The following is a 17,210-nucleotide window of genomic DNA, read 5'->3' as shown; positions in this document are numbered from 1 at the left end:
GACATCTCTGCTCTTACGCGTTTATGGTCAATCATTTTGATTGGTGGCATTACAGAATGTTTAGCAGGGGTCTAGTTTAGCCACGCCATTGATTTCTGTTTGAAATTTGCATATTCATATGATATAAGTGTCATAAGACAGCTCTTCTCAAGAAGGTCCTTAACTACTGTAAACATTCCAGAATGAAGATAAAAAAAGCGCTGTATATGTATGTGTTCTACCTCTGCCTATACATGTCATGATTTTGCACCAGAGACTGAATATTTGATGAAAAATGTCATAAAGACATCTTTATATTTATGAAAATTGCATGTTCTGTTCCAGTTGAGATACTGATATCACAGAAACTGGATGACCCCATCCAACTCGCAATGCAAGTTTTACTGTCTAAGATGTTGTTTTATTAAATGATTTGTTTTAAGTAATTGATTCAGCCATAATTCCAAAACAATTGTTGAGTCTGTGATGTTATCCCATTAAACTACAGCTTTTTTATTTACATTGAATCCTTGAAATCTAGGGTTAGACCCCCCAAAAAATGTAATCATATACTATATTTACTGGGCCCACCGTTACAGTGAGTCAATGTCTTACTTACATTTGATATCTATCTTTGAAGTTGAATTGCTTTTTTTTAAATCTAACTCCACAAACAGCCTCCCACACACAATACACCAAGCAGCCCTTGCACATAAACACAACACAACACCACACACAATACAATATATCACTCACACAGTCTTACAAGCAGCCCCATACACAGCCCACGTTCACACATACAACATGATGCACAGCCCACATATATTCATCACACACGATACCACAAGTTCCTCATGCACATACACAATATAACACAGCCCACATATGAACAAATAATACCCTACAAAGAAGCTGCAGCACTCATACATAACACAAGCTAAATACGCCAACACATGTTAATTTAAAAAAACAGGCACGCCAAAGACTTCAAATTCTTGCTTTGGCACAGTGCAGCTAGAATGTTGTCTGACAAAACTTTAGTTTGTCTGAGCCAAAACGTTTTCCAGGACGAATCAACTTGGACAAACGAAATGCTTTTGCTGCACACAAGTCTATAAATTATACTTTTTTGTGTGTCAGCTTTTTGGGCATATGCATGCTTAGTTTATAAATCTATTTACCTTGCATTTTGTTTTAATAAACAACCCACCATAAAAAAAAAAAACATTTTGTTAAAATCTGAAATAACCAAATTTAGCTTTTTTATTTTGTGTTTAAGTTATAATAATAACAAATGCAACTTAAAATAAGAGTACACAAAACAACTAAATAAGTGAGACAACAGTTAACATAACACTCACAGCAAATCTTTATAGGAATACCAGTACCTGTGCCTTTGTATTTGTTGGCACTATATATTTATTTATTTATAAAATATTTTTACCAGGATGGATACATTGAGATTTATCTAGTTTTCAAGTATGTCCTGGTTTTTTATATATATATATATACACATATAACATTATGTTTTAACGTAAGTGAAACATAATAAGTTAAACAAAATTAAATACAAAATTTGCATGCTTGGCACATTGTATTGTACAATTTACCTATCTTACATATCTATTTTGCGCACCTATTTTTTTATTGTCTTCCTTTTATTCGGTGAATTATATCAGATTCCCCTGTAGGTTGCTGCATTTGTTTGTTTAATTATTGTTTTCTCCACACTTTCGGGCCACCCTATTCTATTTACATTTTATAAACAAAATTAAAACCAAAGAAAAATTATATATATAGCTGACCTTTTGTCTTCCGCAATGTCAACACGGGAGAATTATACAATGTTAGAGGACTCCAAGTACCATCAAAAAAGAGTTCAAATGGAAAGAGTATGGCTTATAAACGTATAAAATTATAAAATTATACAATGTTAGAGGACTCCAAGTACCATCAAAAAAGAGTTCAAATGGAAAGAGTATGGCTTATAAACATACAAGCATGTAGTAAGCATCACGGACAACATTCGTGGGACAGGTGGAGGCCCTGGCATGATTGGCGTTGTTACAACCAGACTATTCGACAAATGCTCTGAAAGATAAAACATTTTGGCATTTACCTCCATCCAATTAAACAAGCCAGTCAAATACTCCCATCCAACAGTTTTGTACTTCCATACTCAAATTAGATAGTCTATCTCTGTAGTACTTTTCTTTCATTCAGCAATGAGATACTTCCACTCAGCAATTAGGTACTCCTTGACTTCTAGATACTCCCAGCATTTATTTATTTATTTATTTATTTATAAAATATTTTACCAGGAAAGATACATTGAGATTTCTCTCGTTTTCAAGTATGTCCTGGGTCCACAAATCATTGCATTGTTACAGTTAGTGTACAATAAAATACAAATACAATATTAATATACAATATATACAAAATTTAACATAGAACAGGTAGGAAATATATAATCAACAATGACAGGTACATTCTGTTTTCAGAAGATTTTAATTTGTGCGGGAGGACGTTCCACAAATGCGGTGCTCTGTGGGAGAAGGAGGATCGGGCTGCTTTCTTTTTATATTGAGGTAGACTAAGTAAAGTGTTGGTACTGGATCGGAGGTTATAGGAAGTGGGAACAGCCGGGGAAAGCATTGTGTTCAGGTAGGGTGGGAGTTTCCCTGAAAAGCTCTTAAACACAAGGCTGGAAAGATGAAGGGTGCGTCTGGATTCCAGCGACAGCCAGTTTAGTTCTTTTAGCATGTCACAATGGTGGGTCCTGTAATTACATTGTAGCACAAATCGGAAGAACGAGTTATACAATGTGTTGAGTTTATTAATGTGGGATTGCGATGCAGATGCATATACTACATCCCCATAATCAATGATTGGCATCAGCATTTGCTGTACAATCTTTTCCTTTACTGTAGGGCTTAGGCAGGATTTGTTTCTGTACAGGGCACCTAGTTTTGGATAAAGTTTAGATGCAAGCTTTTCTATGTGCAGGCCAAAAGATAGATTGGGGTCTAACATCATACCCAAGTATTTGAAAGAGTGGACTGCGGTCAGTGTGCCATTTGAAATTGTTTTGATGGATAGGTGGGAATTGTGTAATTTGTGTAATTTAGGTACTGTTCCAAAGACCATTGTGACAGTTTTGTCAGTGTTCAGGAAGAGTTTGTTTTTTGCGATCCACTTTTCTACCTCTGTAAACTGGTCTTGGAGCACAGCCTCAAGCTGCGGTAGATCGGAATTGTTCGCATAGATTACCGTGTCATCTGCGTACATGTGTATGTTTGAGGATTTGCAGACATTTGGCAGATCATTTATAAATAATGAAAATAGTAGGGGGCCGAGAATGGAACCTTGGGGAACACCACACGTGACTGGGAAAGGGAGGGAGTCGCTGTCAGAAATGGACACATATTGTGAGCGTTCCGATACATACGATCGAAACCAGTTTAGCGAATGATCACCAATACCTGAGTTTTTGAGTTTGTGCAGTAGAATGTCGTGGTCTACTGTATCAAAGGCCTTTGCAAAATCAAGGAAAATAGCTCCAGTTAGGTCTCCTTGTTCCATGCCAGTTTGGATGTCATTGCAAACTTTTAAGAGGGCAGTTGTAGTGGAGTGATTCTGGCGAAAGCCCGATTGATCAGGGGTCAGATAGTTTGATTGTTGGTAATACTCACATAGTTGCGTATGGACACATTTTTCTAAGATTTTTGACAATACCGGGAGCAATGATATAGGGCGATAGTTAGAAAATTTAATACTTCTGGTGAGCAATGAGATACTCCTTTCCAGCAATAACATACTCCCACCCGACCATGAGATACTCCCTTCCATACATATGTCTACTATGTCAACTCAGACCTTGTTGTGATTCTTGATGCATTTACTAATTGACTGGACTGGACTTTGACACAATCAAGTGTCTTTCTCCACATAATGTTTTTGATGCTTGTTGGGGTGATCTTGACCAGCCTGACCAAAAAGAGTCAGATAATCGCCTTGATTTAGTCATTTTGGATAAGCTTTTCTTTTTCAAATGATTTAATATTCTTTGATAAACTTTTCAAACTATTTTTTAAATAGTTTTTTTATAAAAATAGAACACTACATAAAACAAATCTAAATACTAACATATTTAAATATTTATCAAAATATTAAATCATTTGAAAAGTTTATCCAAAAATATGAAATGAGGCCTGTGTTATATAACTCCATCCACCAAACAGTTCAAGGGACACTATAGTCACCAGAACAATTACAGCTTATTGCATTTTTTCTGGTGAGTAGAATCATTGCCTTCAGGCTTTTTGCTGTAAACACTGTCTTTTTCAGAGAAAATGCAGTGTTTACATTACAGCCTAGTGATAACTTCACTGGCCACTCCTTAGATGGCTGTTGGAGATCCTTCCTGGGTCATGGCTGCCTAAAATGCATCCAAATATTCAGTGTCTCCTCCCTCTGCATGCAGACACTGAACTCTCCTCATAGAGATTCATTGATTCAATTCATCTCTATAAGGAGATGCTGATTGGCCAGGGCTGTGTTTGAATTGAGCTGGCTCTGCCGCTGATCTGCCTCTTTGTCAGTCTCAGCCAATCCTATGGGGAAGCATTGTGATTGGATCAGGCTACCACGTCTGCTGATGTCAGCAGGCAGTGGGCAGGTCTAAAGGAAACAGAGCCTGAGCTAGCAGCTCCAAACTTGAATACAAGTAAGATTTTACATTTTTTAGGGAGGCATGAGGGGCCAGAGGGGCTAGATGGTGGTTTTAACCCTATAGGGTCAGGAATACATGTTTGTGTTCCTGACACTATAGTCCTCCTTTAAGCTCAGCTGGATTTAACTCTTTTGTTCAATACACCTAGTGCAAGAAAGTTAAATAGCAAGTTGGAAAGCAGGTTAGGAACTGAAAGACTTCCCTGTAGTCCACTAAAGTCTTTGAAGGCTGAGATGATGTGGCATTGGTACCAGGCAGATGAAACATCTAGGTCAGAGATTTTGTTTGGATTAATGAGGAGAACAGAGAGCTTACATCATAAAGATGAAAGCACATGAGTCAAGGAAGGACATGAATTCTTTCATGACACACGCCACATAAACCTGCAGAGAGAGGGAAATAAAACCTAAATTGCATGAACATCGACTGTTGGGATTACATTTTAACCTGAAGACAGCACATTGTAGTAGATACATTTGCACGTGAAAGAAACCGATACTCAAAGGTTGATTGCAGATTTACAATCAAACCTAAATGAGGGTGAAAGATTTGAACATTGGGGTCAAATGAAGAGTAGACGGCAGATGTGTGTGCCAAATTTAAGTTTCAAGCGGAGTGGTGAGACATCAAAGAATTCATTGAAGTTAAATATGAGAGAAGGTTTGAGATGGACAGGGAAGGAAAATTTGGATATTGTCAACATATAGGTGGTATCAGAATCAAAATGAGAAGAAGACAACAGAATTTTTTCTAGGTCTTAAATCAAGAACCCTAATTTGTCTGCTTATTTCACTTATCGAGAATATCAATGTTATATATTATAGTCAAACTTTGCCAACAGAATTTCAGAATTTCTAAGCACCCCCGTCCCTCAAAATGCCAAAGGCTACCTCTAAAAATAAAAGAGGTATAGAGAAAGGAGAGAACAGGATTGAATCCTGGATGGAGATGGAGAGTGGAATAGGATATTTGCTCCTAGGCTATTCTCAAGGCACAGAAACAGTCCAGAGATCATCAATGTAGCAGGAATGGAAAATGAGCAATGCAAAAAAATGCTTCAATACTTGGAGTGCCTGAAGGACTAGAATGGAAATTTTTGGCATAAAAGACGATGAATGGAGACCAAAGGTAGAGAAAAAAAGCACTAAAAAAATAGTCTGAGTAGCCTCCTGAGAAATGTAAAACAAAAATTATAAAAATAAAATTAAACTGTAATAATTACCCTAATATTGATATTGGCACTATTCTCATTAGTATTCCAGTGTAATTCCTTAGTGATATAAATGTGGTTTATCAATTTAAAATAACAAATTAAACTAATGTCTATCATTTTTATCATTTCCAACCACTTTTCAGTTGCTGTAGCAACAGAATTTGACTCTGAAAATTGTATATTCATCTCAAACCTAAACATTCTGTGTATTGAATCTATGAATACTATTATGTTACCCTAGTATGGAATTGTTTGATCTGATGCTTTGTAGGCTTTTACATTACATGTTCTCTTGACATGCATTCTGAGAACATAAAGAGGTCGTTTTCAGATAGTCTGTTGTTCGACTATTGTCATTTTATGCTGAGTAGGAAGACGCTCCGTTATTCTGTAGATTTCTTTTTTTTATTGGACAGCTGAGCAAAAATAACAAATGCGATTAAAAAGAACAGGAAAATAAATGATGGATTTATTTCCTAATTTCCAAATTGGCTTCTAAACTGCAGAATTCCAGGAAAAAACAAACATTTTAAATTCACTTATGATATATCAATCAAACAGAGACATTAGGTATTGGTGTAGAGACTTGGGTCAGGGTTTTGGCTCATCATAGCGGTCATGCTGCCATGGCTTTCACTCTCCTGTTTCTTTGGCAAAACTTTTGAGAGAGGTGTCACAAACAGGCCTCCAGAGCTACCAAATTGTCAGGATTACTGTTTGATCCAGCACGTAGAACTGTATAGCACGGATGACAAATAAGTAACGTATTACCGGTCCTTAGAATGGCCGGATTTAACGTACATAGAATAGTCAAAAATACTAGCCGAGGTCAGGGAACACAGAAAGGGACGCAGCGATGAGGAAAGCCAGGAGTCAGGATACCAGAATATAGAGAAGTCAATAAACAAAGCCAAAGTCAAAAACCAGGTAGAAAACTAATAACAGAAACGCACTCTCGGACAACCACAAGGGAAACCACGATAGGGCACTGAGCAGGATGAGAACTGGGCCTAAATACCCCTCCTCTAGATCTGATAGGATGTAACCGGCCTTTGACCCCAAAGGCAGTTACCAGGTTTCATTTGCATAATTGCTGCTCAGCATTAACCCTTCTGTGGATTAGGTTGCTGCTCGGCACAACTTTTCCTGTGTGGACAGTAAATGTCATTAAAGGAACACTATAGTCACCTAAATTACTTTAGCTAAATAAAGCAGTTTTAGTGTATTGATCATTCCCCTGCCATTTCACTACTCAATTCACTGTCATTTAGGAGTTAAATCATTTTGTTTCTGTTTATGCAGCCCTAGCCACACCTCCCTGGCTATGATTGACAGAGCCTGCATGAAAAAAAAACTGGTTTCACTTTCAAACAGATGTAATTTACCTTAAATAATTGTATCTCAATCTCTAAATTGAACTTTAATCACATACAGGAGGCTCTTGCAGGGTCTAGCAAGCTATTAACATTGTAGGGGATAAGAAAATCTTAATTAAACAGAACTTGCAAAAAAGAAAACCTAAATAGTGCTCTCTTTACAGGAAGTGTTTATGGAAGGCGGTGCAAGTCACATGCAGGGAGGTGTGACTAGGGTTCATAAACAAAGGGATTTAACTCCTAACTGGCAGAGGATTGAGCAGTGAGGCTGCAGGGGCATGTTCTATACACCAAAACTGCTTCATTAAGCTAAAGTTGTTCATGTGACTAGTGTCCCTTTAACCACATTTCTATAAGCGGATCAATACGTGACACAAATGATCAATGCTCTGTCCAATATTCCAAGTCACCACCTGTAACAAGCGAGACGCTATATAATATATATATTAAGAGATCTTCTTCATGCTTTAGAAGGACAATTTACAGTAGGCTACCTTTGGTGATTTATTGTACCAAATAAATATTCGGATGCCCGAACAAAGATGTAAAAAAAAAAAAAAAAACACTGAGGAAGAGTGGAATGACTTAGAAAAGAACGATACTCAGCAGCAAACCACTAATCTATGAGAGACACTGTTGTTCCCACTTGTTCAAGTCAGAAATCAACGTGAGAGAGTGAAATGTTCAAGTCAGAAATCAACTTGAGAGAGGGAAATGTTCAAGTCAGAAATCAACGTGAGAGAGTGAAATGTTCCCTGAAAAGGTGTCCTTGATTGGTGGTTAACCAAGTCCAAATAAACATAAATATTGATCGGCACCAACAAAATCAACCTGCTCTTTAAGTATCCAAGTTGCTTGGGGAGGGATGAAAATATTTAGTATCTTGGACTTGGAAAAATAATCGCATCTCACACACCTCCAAGGCAACCACTTTGGAAAATGACATACCCCGGCACTATACCTGGGATGGACCATTGTGGACTGGATTAAAAAAAAGAGGTTATCTGCATAAACAGCAACTTTTTAATTATACTTACTCATAGTTAAATTAAAAAAATAGTTACTACTTTCTCCTAATTTTGGCAATGGGTTATAAAATGGAAATAAATAACAAAAGCAAAGAAATAGGAAAGAAACAGATTTTGCACTGTTTATCTGCAACACAGCCAAGCAGATACAGTATAAGGCTTTAATCCACATCTGGAAGTGGGGTCCAACACCCAGAGTTTCCTATGCAATGAACATGAATACCCAGTCCACCCCAGCAAATGCTTTCTCAGAAGCAGGATCGAGGAGTCATCTCTCTGAGAGTGATACATTAAGTTAAGGGCTCCTATGATGTTCCTGCCTTTAAGGCCAGGGACATAAATCGTGTTTACACAATCTAGTTTGTTAAAAAAAAGTGGAATTATGCTATGATATTTTTATCATTTTCTTACTATGTTTTTCTCTGCTGGCTTTCACTTACTTGGAGATCTTTGAAAAACACCAGATTAAATTTTTTCATACAGAATATTTTCTGTTTTTTGAAGTAGCACAAAATAATGGATTTTAGTGGGATTATTTACACATGATGAACACGCTTGAGAAGTCTCCAAATTTATCCCAGAAGCTTTGTTGTGAAAGGTCATTCCAAGGCAATGCATTAATCAGTGGGAGCGGTTAGTTGGAATGTCCACTCCCAACTCGGTTTTGCCCAACCTTTACTCTTGTAAAATACTTAAAATCTTGCCATCTCCCAGAGCTGAAGTAGAACTACTCATAGATAAAATACATCTATTAATCTTTCTATATTTTCTATGCATGTACATGTATTGATTTTAAGAAAAAATATTTTTGAGAAATATTACTACTGAGGACTGAAAGTTAAATGTAATCTTGATAACCACAAGCATTTCCACTTTATGATGTTTTAATAACTATTGGTTGACATTACCCAAAATAAATAAATATTTTCCATGTTAATTTATTATGCTAAAAATATTTGGTATATTGGTAATATTGAATATTTAATGAATAATGTCCATTTCTGTTTCACGTAAGTAAAATGGTTTATTAGAACTTTTCACAAACGTTTAATGTATTTATATTATATCTATTATATATACATCCTTTATTACATTTATATATTACATATTTATCACATATATAAATATATATGCGTTCAATAAATGTAATAAAGAATGTCATGTATCAAGCAGGAAAAGATTTATAATAAAATAAGAAAACAATCAGAAATAATCTGAAATTATTTAAGATTAGAGGTAAAAATAACCAAAGCCTTAGACGAAGCAGTAATATCACCAAATTTCAGGTTGACGTCAAACCATGCAGGCACAGTGATTAAAAGATGCTTTAATAAATTAATTTAATTAGTGTTCATTGTTTCATTAAGGTGTTTTAACTTCACCGCTTTACTTATTCCAAACATACAGTGATAATATATCTTTAAACCCACATGCCTTATTATAGTATTTAAGAGATAACAAAATGTATCACTAACCTTAATTTGGGACTTGATAATGACTGTCTACTCGGATAGTAAAGAGTATTAAGCATGGGCTGGATGATTTCTTCGCAAACTTAACGATAGCATCGTCCATTAATTACACATTATATACTGGTGGTAAAAGCAATTCAAGGGCAGTAAATTTTGTCCTAAGGACTAGTAGATAATGCTTGCAATAATATGCAATTAGAATGTTACTTTAAAATAAATGCAGACATGAAATCTCTCATCTGTGAGAGAGATCTCATTATTTCCCCCTCTACAAATTCCTCAGTAGTCTATAAAAGGAACAAAACTGTAGGCATTTCATAAGTAGTAAAGGCCAGACAATGTTTGGTTTGTTTTTGTATTTTTTTTTTTTTTGTTTGTTTATTGGGAAAAAGTTGCTTATCAAATTTTAGTTTTAAACCTTTAATACCCATATGTTTTAGGCCATAGTCAGTTCTGTAATGAAGCAGTTTAGCCTAAAGCTTTGTGCTCACTGGGGCCTCACAGCCTAAGTTACCTGCACCAATGACTAGGGGATCACCTGCACATTAAAACATCTTAAATTTCAATATTTGCATTTTGTGTGTCTTTGTCAGTGCTTGTGCATATGTGTGTCTGTTAGATTGTGTGTGTATGTTAGTGTTTGTGTGCCAAGCAGTGAGTATGTGTATGTCTGCCTATGCATGGATGTGAGGCATGTGTGTGTATGCTTGTCAGTGTCTCTGGCTTTGAGAATCACTGTATGATTGTATGTCTGTCGGACAGTATGTATCTGGTTATGCGTGCGTATCCCCATGAGCATGTTTGGATTGCATGTGTGTATCTATGTGTCTGGAAGCATGTGAAGGCTCAGAAACTGTGTTTGTAATGGGCCACAAATGTTACGATTACAGCTGTAAAGTGGACTGAGAGTTGAGGCAGCGGGTGCGGAGTGATATACCGACATCGACTGGGTGGAATCTGTACGACATGCAGAGGGGAAACAGGAAGGAGCCCCCAACACAGGATACCAGACACCCTGACCAATTGTTATTGATGTTGTCGTTTTTTTTTTTTCTTGCTTTTTTATGTCAATAAGGGTGTCAGTGGGGAACTCCCGTTTAAGTTTAACATATGGCCTTGCAAAGCCTCCATTTTAGGCAAACTTAAATACTTTTCTAAGATTTGAGATTGATATTTTCTTAAAACATGGACATTTGTAAAAGTTTTGAAACTGTAGCTTTTGTATGTGGGCTGTTCCAATTAATACATCTATACAGTATATTATTATGTTGCCTTTTTTTAAACAAATTTTACAGGATATTTATTTTTCAACCTGATATTCCTGTGAACATATATGTGATGCTCTGGTCAAAACGGAAAAAGGCTTATATTATATATCACATTGTATTTTGTGCAGCTATTAAGAATTTAAATGTAAGCAAAATGCTTACTATGTGCACACGTTTTGCTCTAGAACACTGTCTTTGACTAAGAATGAGTAGCAGTATGCATATCAAACTACTGCCAGACAAACCCTGTCATTTAATATTCTATTGAAATCCAGATATTTGCAGACAGCATGAAGATATGAATTTGAGTTTAGAGCAGATCTATGAAGAACAAAAGACCAAGGATTTTCTCTCCAAACACGGGAGTGTTTTTCTTTTTTCTTTTTTTACATACAGTAGTGTATTAAGGTCATACTTTGGTATATATGCATACAAGCTATTCAAAGAATTCACTAGCATGCCATACCCATAAAAAGTCAATTTAATGTTGTCAATCACTACAATATGTAGTTTCCCAGATTAGAACTAAAAATACCTTTGCTTCCATTCTTTTGAATGACATATTTGTTTATCTGTTTTTGTTTCAGCTGTATCTGTTATGATACCTGCCCCTTTTGCGCCCTCTTGGAGCCCTCACTCCTTGGCCATGCAACATTCCACCGTCAAGTTTGCTTTAATTTCACAAATGACGCAAATATTCCTATTTAGTCCCGTGTCAATTTTAAAGCCAGTTTCAATTACACAAATGACACCAGCCCATCTACTCAATGTGGCATCAATTTTAACGCTGCACACTTAAGCCAAGATACTTATATAGATGCCGACAGGCGACAGCCCATATCATTCTAAGCCATTCTCCATCACGTCAGTCTAGCTTCACTATTCTTGTATGTTTTTGAGCAGGAACCTGACACCAGTAAATAGGGAAGTTTCCATAACTATTTAATATGTATTTATAACGTCATTTCTAAATGTATTTTAATTTAAATATATATGTATATTAATATATATGTACACACGGCACGGGAGGGCCAGATCGGGCAGTGGGGGTCTTCTTGAGCTCCCAGTCAGACCCTAGAAACGTGATCACTGGTGGAGAATCACCAGCGATCAAGTAAGTGGCAATTTACTATCGGACGTACCAGGTATATCCGAGGTCGTTAACGAACATGTTTTGTCAGGAAAGGGTTAAACAACATTCTTCCTTGCCCTGTCATGGTTTTCTATCTCAAGCATGTGTTTGATTATTTAGCTTTTGTTCTTGGAATTGACCCATGGACTGATTTTGACTATTCTATGTTCTGCATTCCTGACCTAGACTCTGTTTACCATTTTATCTCTAATCCTTGAGTTGCCTGTGACTCTGAGTTACCTGCTTGAAGGTATGTTACATTTCTACCTTGGCTATTTGCATTAAGCTTGGCCATTCTAAGGACCCAGTTCTCTCTTTCTGCTATCTTTCCTCAACTTGCATGTTGGGTTTTCCTGAATGTGACATAATTACAAACCAATGGTAAACCGAGAGGGTTATTGACCAGAGTCGACACCCAGGACAGAATATCTATCTATCATGGAAATGTAGAAGTAATACAATGATCTTTACTTATTTACTCGTGAAATGACCCAGAAGATGTTAAGCTTAGTGAGGCTCCATGTCAAGTCTTGACAAAAACCTTCTTTAGGTCAACATGTTTTTGGGTAATTTTAAGACTGAATAAATAATTTCAACTGTAATCATGGATTATTGTATTACTTCCTATCAAGACCTGGAGGTATAGCTTTCAGGAATAAGCTCCCATCTCAACACAAAGGAAATTGAAAACAAATGGGAACAAATGTTTTCGCCTGTTTAATTTTCTTTACCCAAATCCCACCCATCAGGGTGTCAAAATAGAGTCCATGTTTTGTGTCCATTGCTGGAACACAGCTTTTACTCAACTTTTCATGTTGCAGGGTTACTGGAGAGCTTTCTTTTTTCTCTTTTCTGTTTTTTATATTACATCCTATCTGAAAAACCTTACCTGTGCAGCATGAGTCCTTTAAAAAAGAGATAACTTTGCCACTGATTTGCCTTCATTTTTCTCTTTTTTCCCCCTCTTAGGTACACAGCTTCAGAAGTAAAAAGCAAGCATGACAGAACATTTCTGTCATGAGTCCTTAAAAGGTTAAGAAAAATCTGGCTTAAATTGTGCTCAGGCTGGACCATTTATGACAGTGCATACTTTATATATACATTTAAAAGAATGTATACGTGGAATAAGCAACATATTGGAAATACGGAGATGCTGTCCACATGGGGTCTGATGTACGAGGTAACGAGCAGATACACAATGATATTAGAATGTAACAACCTGTTAACTATGAATAAATGATGCTCAGTGCACAGATATGTTTTATAGGGAATGTGACAAATGCTGTGCAATGCATGCATATGCCTTGTTTTCAGTTATATAAATAACATGCTATCAACACACAGGACAAACAATTACTTTGCATTCCTGAGGCTCACTGTTATCCCAGCTGCTCAACACCATTTGCAATTGTCAGTTAAATATCTGAAGACGTTTGGGCGACTGACTAAACAAGAAGTGAAACATTATAATATCCAAATGAAATTAAATACTGAGCCACACTCATTCCATCTAAAATGATAGATCGGGTAATGGGTTTTAAACAAATTTGATTTGAAATGATGTTCACAGCAGGGAATTAAAATAAGGGTCAGACAAATGAAATCCATAAGGTTTACTGTTGGCAGATATAATATATTGCATTACCTTTTTAGCAGCCGTTTAGTGTCATTAGAGAAATAATTTAAGAAAATGTTCAATTTAGTTCTACCAGATGTCAGAGCAAGTCAGCTGTGCAGAGTACCTTAAAGGGTCAGCGGGGACTTCAAGGGCAAGAGGGGGTTACGAAACATTAATCATTAGAAGAGATTATGTTTTTTCCTTTTTCTTTGATTTGATGCAAACGTCTATTTGTCTAAATCAGAATATCAAATCGTGAAATAAAAAAAAAAGCAATTTTTATGGTAAAATAACATTTTTAACTTTAGTAAAAAAATGTTTTAGCTTAAATATCTAATGGTAGCCGTGTGCTCAAGAGAACCATTTAAATCAATATATTAACATAACAAAGATTTACAATAACATGAAAATAATCCAGAAAAGGGTGTCTGTCTCCATCTGTACAAGTCTTAAAAGCTTTGAAATGAATGAATACACAAATTTAAAAATGTAAAAAATAAATGAAAAAAAAAATTAAATACTTGTAAAAACTACTGAACACTACTCGATACTTTGCATAACCATGATTCACAAACGCACACACACTGAAAGTCACACCTTTGTAGAAAGCAAACAAGGAGTGGTGTCTAACACAATTTATATACTGGACCTTTGATCTTCCGCTATATATATATAAATATGCAACCGTTTCTGGGGCAAAGTTCCATATGTGTAGGAATGAGCAGAAACATTAGACTAGTACTCACACAAATACACATGCAGAGAGAGAGAGAGAAAATGAGAGAGACGGAGAGATATAAATACAAAGGAGTGAAGAAAGCGTTTCGAGAAAAATACTGTTGTGCTAAGTTAATTTCTGGGCAAAGCATCATACAGGAGATACAATGTTGAGTTGGCATTATCTTCCTCTTATGCATATTTCAGGTTTATATATATCTATATATAGTTAATACAGTATTAAACAAAAATCTGCACACCAGTCAAGCCATAAGACTTGCTTTCCCCACAGAAATCACAAATCTGCAGTGATGTTACTACCGCAAAGGATTCTGGGTGGGCATATGGAAATTAGTTTAACAAAGAATCACATTTTTGCCTCATTCCATTTTAAACATGAATTCCTTTGAGTCTGTGTTTGCTGTATACAACAGCTTTGAAACACAACTTGGGAAACGATGCAAAGCCAGTAAACCACTCATGGACAGCTGTTTCATTGTTAATGCAAATCATCAGCATGAGGTTGGTTACTGGTTTGCTATTGAGGCTTGGTAGTGCTTGGGAAGCAAAAACGAAAAAATGTCATGGTGGGGAAAAATTGTGATTGAAAACCCCATCACCTGAAGTCTGTGGATAGTTACCGTAATACAATGTTAAACAAAAATCTGCACATTAGTCAAGCCATAAGACTTGTTTTTCTATATATATATATATATATATATATATATAGTGTTGTCGCGAACCCGAAATTTTCGGTTCGCGAGCGGCGAACGCGAACTTCCGCAAATGTTCGCGAACCACGCGAACCGCCATTGACTTCAAAGGGCAGGCGAATTTTAAAACCAACAGGGACTCTTTCTGGCCACAAAAGTGATGGACTAACACCTGGACTGTGGCATGCCGGAGGGGGATCCATGGCAAAACTCCCATGGAAAATTACACAGTTGATGCAGAGTCTGCTTTTAATCCATAAAGGGCAGAAATCACCTAACATTGACACCTGTCCTCTTTAAAATCTAAAGCTTAAGCTATTGTTAAAACAGATATGAGTGGTGGCACTGGGCAAGTAGGCACAGTATCCAATGTGAACCTCACACAGAAGCTGGCAGGCAGGCACCTGCAATTACATTACACAGGGGAAAAAAAAAAAGCAGCCTGATGTTATAGCCCTAAAAAGGGTTTTTTGGGGTGCTGTCCTTACAGCAGAGATCAGATGAGTCCTTCAGGATTGTAGTGGACACTGAATACCCTAGCCTAGCTATCAATTTCCCTATCTAATCAGCAGCAGCTAAACTTTCCCTCCTCTCACTAAGCATGCAGCTTCAGAATGAATCGAAAATGGATGCTGGGAGGGAGGTTGGAGGGTGTGGAAGGGAGGGAGTGCTGCTGATTGGCTGGAATGTGTCTGCTGACCGAGAGGCACTGGGTCAAAGTTTGCCCAATGATGACGAATAGGGGGCGGATCGAACTGCGCATGTGTCCGCCCGCCGCGGCGAACGCGAACACGCTAAGTTCGCCGGGAACTGTTCGCCGGCGGACAGTTCGGTACATCACTATATATATATGTAACTAAGGATGGCTAGGGCTGCACTCACATGAACATGCATATATTATTGGGCTGCTGCTGGGGCCAATTTATACAACATACAAAATACACAATCCAGTGCACTCGATCATTCACTAAACAGCGATTTAAAGTCTCACAGAATGTAATAGTTTTTGTAAATACCGAACCTAGGCAAAAAATAATGGGGGTTTAGTTACATTATATGATCATATATTGCACAAGCCTGCCACAACATCAATGTACCCCATCTGTGGCAGGTCCTACTCTAGCAGCCTAATGCTTGCTCTTTGAGATTAATCCACTTACTTGGGAAATGCTTCCGCCTGGGACTCTCTGCAGGTCAATGCTAAATGAGGCAATATCTATATATTGGATGTTTAAAAAACAAAACAAAAATAAAATTAGGTTTAAGTTAGGGTCCGATCATTCTTAAAGCACACAAGCCCCAACATGGCCCAGATTGATGGGAATTATATTACCAAGCCACAGTTGCTGTGTCCAACTGCCACCTTTAAATTGAGTACATCATCTGTTGATGTTGCAAAAGGAAACAGTCTATGGAGACAGAGAGAGTGTGTCTCTGTCTCTCAACAGCCCCTCTCTTGATATATGATAGATGGGAGGGATCATAGTCGAAAGCAACAGCGCCTATTTAGCTGCTTGTGTCATTTATACAGTCCCACTCCAAATACTGGAAAAATGATGTCCTTGTGACTTCCACCAATCACAGTTCTGGATAATAAATGATGGTCCAACACTCAAGGAAAAGCCCAAGTTAGCAGGTTAAATGTATTTTCTGCTCCAATAAGCTTGCTTACTTGGGGTTCACCTAGAGTGCCTGGACCATCATTTATTATCCAGAACTGTGAAGTGAGGTTTGGCTGATCTCTAGGCCAAGTTGCACCCTGCGGACCAGGAGAGTGCGGTGTCCTTCACCTTATCGCTCCTGATTTCACCATTAACAGACAGGCTAAAACACGTAGGTACCAGCACTACACTAAAATTAGGTCAGTCTGTGTTTATCTCCTATGCCTTTCTCTCATTTCTATGTTTCTCCACTGCAACATCACTTGTGTCTTTCTTTATTTCTCCCTATCCTGTCTGCATC

The sequence above is a fragment of the Pelobates fuscus genome, chromosome 4 (assembly GCF_036172605.1).
Source record: "Pelobates fuscus isolate aPelFus1 chromosome 4, aPelFus1.pri, whole genome shotgun sequence".
Taxonomy (NCBI): domain Eukaryota; kingdom Metazoa; phylum Chordata; class Amphibia; order Anura; family Pelobatidae; genus Pelobates; species Pelobates fuscus.
Note: the sequence above shows the minus strand (reverse complement) of the source record.